Source organism: Rhinolophus hipposideros (genome assembly GCF_964194185.1).
Source record: "Rhinolophus hipposideros genome assembly, chromosome: 13".
In the NCBI taxonomy this organism is placed as follows: Eukaryota; Metazoa; Chordata; class Mammalia; order Chiroptera; family Rhinolophidae; genus Rhinolophus; species Rhinolophus hipposideros.
The window spans coordinates 56,533,553-56,541,020 of NC_138059.1; positions in this window are offsets into that span (position 1 = coordinate 56,533,553).

Consider the following 7,468-nt stretch of genomic DNA (forward strand, 5'->3'; position numbering starts at 1 on the left):
CATTAGATAAGGTTCTCCATAGTTCTTTCCTGGATAACTCCATGTCTATATCTATGAGTCACATACCTAATCTCTTCTGCAAAACATTGTCCAGTTACACACTTGATCTTCTGTACAGAGCAGACTGCCTCAACCATGACTCTCCTAACTTTAGCATTCTTTGCAGTCTGGATAGACCAAGAACTTCCTAAGTCATCAAGTACTGGTCCCATTTTGCTTAGCAATTTATCTCTTTCCACTCCCATTTTGCTATAAGTTACAAGGAGAAACCAGGCCACACCTTCAACGCTATGCTTAGAAATCTCTTTAGCTAAATATATTCAGTTTCATCACTTATAAGTTGAACTTTCCATGCAACAGTAAGACATGACTCAGCCCACTTTCTGCTGTTATATAATGATTTCCTTCTCTTTAGTTTCCAACAACACGTTCCTCATTTCCTTTTGAGCTATCACTAAAAATGCCTGTAATGTCCATCCGTAGTCCCACCAATAGTCTCTTCAGGGAAACCTAGGCTTTTTCTATCCTACTTCTCAAACTTCTTTCATTCTATGCCCTTTACCCATTCTACAGCCACTTTTACATTATTAGGTATTTGGTAAAGCAGCACTCCATTTTCCAATATGAAAATATGTGTTTGTTTGCCGTAAAAATTATTTTGAACTCGGTGGCTTAAAACAGTAGAAACTTAATTTCTCACAATTCTGGAGTACATGTTGTAAATCATGGTGTCAGCATGGCCATTCTTCCTGTGAATACTTGTTGGAGAATCTTATCTTGCCCCCTCCAGCTGGTGTCTTCAGGTGATCCTCAGCTTGTAGCTACACCGTTTTAGTCTCTACCTCCATGTTTGCTTGGCCTGCTCCTCCTTAATGTGTGTCTTCCCCTTTTCTGTCTCTTAAAGAACTTGTCATTGGGTTTGGAGTTCACCCTAATCCAAGATGATTTCTTCATCTCAAGATTTTTAAATTATATCACCTCTCACCCCAAAATAAGGTCACATTGATAGGTTCCTGGAATAAGGGCATGGACATATTTTGGGGGGACACAATGCTGTCTGGTTCTGAACAGAAAAGTTGAAAGGAAAAGAATGGGAAAAGACATAGCAGGCTAACACTGTAAATAAACTAATATTGCTATACTAAGCATATAAAGGGGGAGGTTAGGCTAGCATCATTGCTAGAGATGAAGAGAGACGTTTCATAATCATAAAGCAATCAACCCACCAGGAACTACTCTAAATTCACAGACAGCTAATAAAGCTACTAATAAAAGTTTGCTCAATTTCTATTTTACCAGCAATATTAGGGGGGGGGAAAGATTACCATCTTCTATTACCATCCATTTATGAAATGAAAAGCTTTTATAACACAAATAGGAAGAAACTAGCCTGAGAATAAAAAACAGCCTTTTAAGGAAATAAATTTACAAAAACTCACTACATTGCCTGTATTGTTTTTATTTTACTACAGATTAGAAAAACAAACTTTTTGCAAACCCGACAGTATTTTAAAATTTCTACTCTACTGCTACTCTTCTCTATCCTATTAGCTTATTAGACTATTCATATTTTGCAATAATAAAAGGAATTTCATTTTAACTAAATAGTAGGCACACTGTATAATAATGAATCTGATTTTTTCCAGTTTTATGTGTAATTTTGATTTCTAAAATGAAATATTCTTAACTCCCTTGCCAGGATATTTGAATTTTTGTGGCTTGTTTGTTTCATACTTAGAATTCAAGAAAAGAAGTCTTACTTATTCCTGGCTTTCAGATATAAACCCCTACCTCATCATAGTTGAGTCCAGCCATTATTTCTCTATGGTCATTTTCCTCCTTTCCCCAACACCAAAATTCCAGTGATTTCCAAAGTGACCAGGGTTTGATACATTTCTTTCATAATCTTTACTTCCTTACCATTTATATATCTATGTACGTAGATCTATGTATGAATTTAAAAGTTTTGTATTATATATGTGTCTTTTTACATCAATGACAACACATTGTGACCACTCTATTTGAATTAATTGAACCAGGTCCTCCCTGAGGTACTTCTGAATGAAGAAAAAATTGACCATTACATGCTTATTTGTTTTCCCCTCTAAGAAGTAAGTTATCTTCCCAAGTAATTATCTTAGACATTTCTTATGATATGTCTAAACTTTTGTTTTAAACCATCAAAACACACCATAGGATAGATTTCAATGCTCAATCTGAATGAGAAACCAGAGACATATTTAAAGAGGGAGGAACATTCCAGAGAAAGAACATTCCACATCTTTCTAACAGAATAACCTGCCTATCTCACTGTACTATTTAAGCAAAAGTACAGCCATCCATCTTTTTTTTTTTTAAAGATTTTATTGGGGAAGGGGAACAGGACTTTATTAGGGAACAGTGTGTACTTCCAGGACTTTTTTCCCGAGTCAAGTTGTTGTCCTTTCAATTTTAGTTGTGGAGGGTGCCGTTCAGTTTCAAGTTGTTGTCCTTTCAGTCTTAGTTGTGGAGGGTGCAGCTCAGCTCCAGGTCCAGTTGCTGTTGCTAGTTGTGGGGGGCACAGCCCACCATCACTTGCGGGAGTCGAACCGGCAACCTTGTGGTTGGGAGGACACGCTCCAACCAACTGAGCCATCTGGGAGCTCAGTGGCAGCTCAGCTCAAGGTGCCATGTTTGATCTGTAGTTGCAGGGGGCACTGCCCATCATCCCTTGAGGGACTCGAGGAATCGAACTGGCAACCTTGTGGTTGAGAGCCCGCGCTCCAACCAACTGAGCCATCCGGAAGGCAGCTCAGCTCAAGGTGCCGTGTTCAATCTTAGTTGCAGGGGGCGGAGCCCACCATCTCTTGCGGGACTTCAGGAGTTGAACCGGCAACCTTGTGGTTGGGAGCCCACTGGCCCATGTGGGAATCGAACCAGCAGCCTTTGGAGTTAGGTGCATGAAGCTCCAACTGCCTGAGCCACCAGGCCGGCTTCAGCCATCCATCTTAATCATGAAAAAATGTATTTATGATAACTCTAGTTACTTGTCGTTCAACTACCTGGATTTAATAAACTTGCCTGAAAAATAAAGTGTTTCATTCTGTGCTTTGTGATGTGGTTTAAAGTCTCATGAGTGGTGTTTAAACAGTTCAAATTAAAATATAGGTACTTGAGAACTAGATTAAATCATGTATCACCAGTTTCTCTCATTCAAAGTTCCAAACTCATGTTGTCTTTGAAATAGAGTATTATATTGCCCTTGGTGATGCTGAAACTTTCTTATCTTTTATGAATTTATATTGATACCTAGTAAGTTTTTTAAAAACTCACACTTAACCAAATTCATTTTCTGAGAAGTGCCAGAGCCTTATTCTGAGTAGACAGCAAGTTTTCTTTTTCTTTTTTTAAATAATGGTTCTATTTTAGGGTGAAAAAGATGAGCAAATTGCGTTTACTGGCCGCCCCACAGTGTTTAAACATAGCAATGGAATATTTGCATACTTTTATTTTATTCAGTTCTTTAAATGTTCATATGAGGCAGGTATTTTCCCAGGTTTTGTAGATGAGTAAACTGAACTCAAAGAACAAAGTAATTTCCTTAGATCCCTCAAAGCCTAGTTTGATCTCAACATATTTTACATACATTGTGGGAGGTTGAAAGATGAGGTGGACACACATCACAGGATCTTTTGGTGTCCCATTTTTAAAAACCTAGTATTAACCCTTATCATTTTTATGTTATCCGTCAATCTGTGCCCACATATCTTTGTGTCCTTTAAGTTGTTGCTCCCAGTGAGTTTGTGAGTGCTTTCTATTTGTGATAAGGGGTTTAGACAGAATCACATATTGCAGAAGCCAAGAATGAAGACATGGCTGGCTCTTAGAATGCTCAGGGTCTAACAAGAGTAATGTTGGCCTTGGCGGTGAGCCCAGGATCCACCAAGATGCAGTGAGTGAAGTGGGCAGTCCACAGAAGCCTTCTCTTGCTTGTATGCCCATTGACTTGTTTAATTTTTCATGTCTGGATGACAGTTTTCTGGACACTCTACATACTGAGTTAAACTGCAGTCTCTGTCCTCACCTGTGACACCTTCAGACTGAATAACTCCCCAAAATTTTATAATAGAGGTTATATTAATATTACATCAAATAAAAGTTCATTTAAGAAATATTACAGCTTCAAAAGTCTCATACCACTTCTCAATATATTTCTTTGGTGAGAACTGTTAAGTCTTTTTCATTGCATTGATTTGTCATTCTTTTTAAATTAAAGTTTATTTGGGTGACAATTGTTAGTAAAGCTACATAGGTTTCAGGTGTATAATTCTGTAATACATCATCTATATATCACGTTGTGTGTTCACCACCCAGAGTCAGTTCTCCTTCCATCACCATATATTTGATCCCCCTTACCCTCGTCTCCCATTTCCCTCCCGCCTTACCCTCTGGTAACCACTAAACTATTGTCTGTGTCTATGAGTTTTTGTCTCTTCATTTGTTTGTCTTGTTCTTTTGTTGTTTTCAGTTTTATATCCCACATATCAGTGAAATCATATGGTTCTCTACTTTTTCTGTCTGATTTGTCTATGAGTCACATACCTATTACTATTCTGTTACTTTTCCAATATTTTGTCAACATCCTGATGTATAATAATATTTTGATTGCCTCAAAGTTTTAAAAATGGTGTATTGCCTCCTATTGCAACCTCACATGCCATGACAGGCCACAGAAGTGATCACCCATAGTCCTTGCACACCCATAATGTGCAGGGAACTCAATCTACACCCATGAGAAATTCCAAAGGACATCAGACATATGCTGAGAGAGGGGAGTAAGAAATAGCCTGCTTCTATCACACGAGTATTTCACACATCCATATTTTTCACCTGTTTCTTTGTTCTTAAAGATTGCACTTTGCAGTTGGCCACAGCCATACTTGGGTCAAAGACTCCCAACAACAGTACCATTCTTCATGTGGTGCCGGAGTGGTCTTCGACCTTTCCTCCAACTTTGGTTGTATGTGTTGAACATGGTGGTTCTAAGCCAGTTCTTTGCTCTTTTAAGGGCCTATGCTTGTGTACTGTACTGATTAGGAAAGGGTTAACTTGGGAGTTTTATCCCAGTGAATCAGGTAGTTGAAGGTCAGCTTGTTCTGAATGTGTTTACGGTGACAGAACAGTCATGAAGTATAATGGGAAATCTTGCCTTTGGCACAGAAAGCTGATTCAAGGAGCATGGAGCTGCAGAGCGGGGTCCAGGAAGGCATTTTCAGACTTGGGAGGCACCTTGCTGTCTTACACCCAAAGGTGAGTATCCACAGCTTGGGAATGGGACAGATCAGTCTCCAGACTGGACTAGACATTGTCACCTCTAATGCTGAGTGTGATTTCTAGCTCTCTCTCCCTTATGGTGTTAGTAAAGAGAATGTCTGATGATATTGAAGAAGATTGAATTACAGTACTGGGATTTTCTTGTGATTCAGCCATTCAGTGTCTCAATTTTTGACTTAACCACAAATAAATTTGGGAACGCTTGGTAAAAGCTCTTTTTCTCAACAACAACCACAAAAATCAAGAGACTTTGACATTTGGAAAGATTGCTGTTTTAGAGCCGTTTTTTCCCTCTTCTTTTCACTATCATTCTTTCTTTTGTTTTTGGAAAGGACTCACTTTTAAGTCAATCTCTTTTCTTGGCCAGTGTGGATATATAAAGCCATTGTGAGATGATGTTTCCCAAAAGATCCCAGGTTTCAGGCTAATGTTGCTGAATATCATAACCCTTCATTTAAAGAAATAGATAAACTCAAGGACTGGATTTTTGCAAACATTTGAAAATTATGTAGGACATTTATTTTTTTAAACACTGCTGAAAGCATTTTGTATTTAATCTTCCCTTCCTTCCCCTCTCTAGCCCCTCCTTCTTTCTTTTTTTCTCTTTGTCTCTCTTCCCACCCATCTAACCTCACACACAGGTTCTTTCAGGAGCTGGGACATTCGGTTCTATTGAGACGTTGTTTTTTAGTTATTCGTTTGGTTTCTGTATTTTTCCGAGTACGAGTACTTTCACTATTTTAAAAATTGAGAAAAAAACAATGTTGTCAGTATCAATAAATCTGCATCTAGAGAGAGTCACTTCCTATCAAGGTTTCATAAGTGCTTCATGGTCTTCCGATTTCCTGTCTGTACTAATCAAGGCTGATGCTTTGCATACGCCCGACATGTGATGCCAACTTCTAAACCAGCTCTGTGCTGCGTTCCATTTTAGGAATGAGAACCTGGATTATTTATTTATAACTGTACAAAGTCCTGTTGTTAAGCTGCTCTCTGTGAAAAGCAGAGAGTGGTTTGAGCCAGATGGGGAGAGGCTGGACAGGATGATGGCTAGATTCTGAAGGAAAGGGGAGAGTAATTTTATTTCCTACTATAAATTAAATAGCCTAATTTGACCCTCCATCAGTAACATGAGAACCAATTAATACATTAATGGACGGGGATTACACTGTCTGGTTTTAGAAAATGGAAACTAGGAGTCAATTCCACTTAAATAATCTTTGGGGTATTTTTTTCTTCTTTCTGTGTAGCCAAAACCAAGTACTTGTGTAGCAATGAGACTTATAAAAGAAAGACCGTGAAACCAAATTGGTTCATGTTTCTTTAACCCTTAGACAAGAAGTACTATAAGCATTAATTGCTTGACATAACAGTTATGTGAAATGATTAAAAAAAGTAGTGATTATCCCATTTTCTGTAAATTTCATCTTTCCCAGTTCAAAACTTAGTAGCATTTTATTTTTTTATTCCTGAAAGCTGATCCATGTGGCTTGGCTTATTTTATCTATACAACATGACCATTCATCCCCACAGCAGATGACACATGTAACGTAGTCTATCTTCAAAGCTTTTAAAGACTATTTTTAGCCCAAATCACATAAGTTATTGCATTCTAATAATATGTAATTTGCCAAATCCCAGCTTTTTAGAACACTTAAAAATCAAAGAGAAAACTACACATATTTAGTAACTTATATATACAGATGTGATAACGAAAATCTTACTACTTAATAGTGATTATTCAACTGAAATTCATCTTCAGCATTCACGTCACAAGTGGTTTGGAATGACCAGAAGTGGAATAAGAATTGCACTTGTATAAAATAGGAAATGAAATGAAATTGCTCCTTGAGCATAAAGCAACTCTGTGTATGTCTAGCACCCAAATATTTGGGGGAAGAAAGTGAGCCAATACACTGGAGACGATGGACATGATTAAATATGATTAAGTATGATTTTTTAATTCTTACAAATGTGGACCCTGATGAAGATTGGCTTCTATTGAGTCCCACTGATTTAATTTGGGCACACTGTAATTTACTGGGCTGGAGTAGAAACAGTAATTCAGTGAGGCCATCAGTAGCTCATTAGAAACACACAGAGAATGCTTAATGGCGTACAGCCCACAGCTTTCTGCATCCATTTTATAGTCATC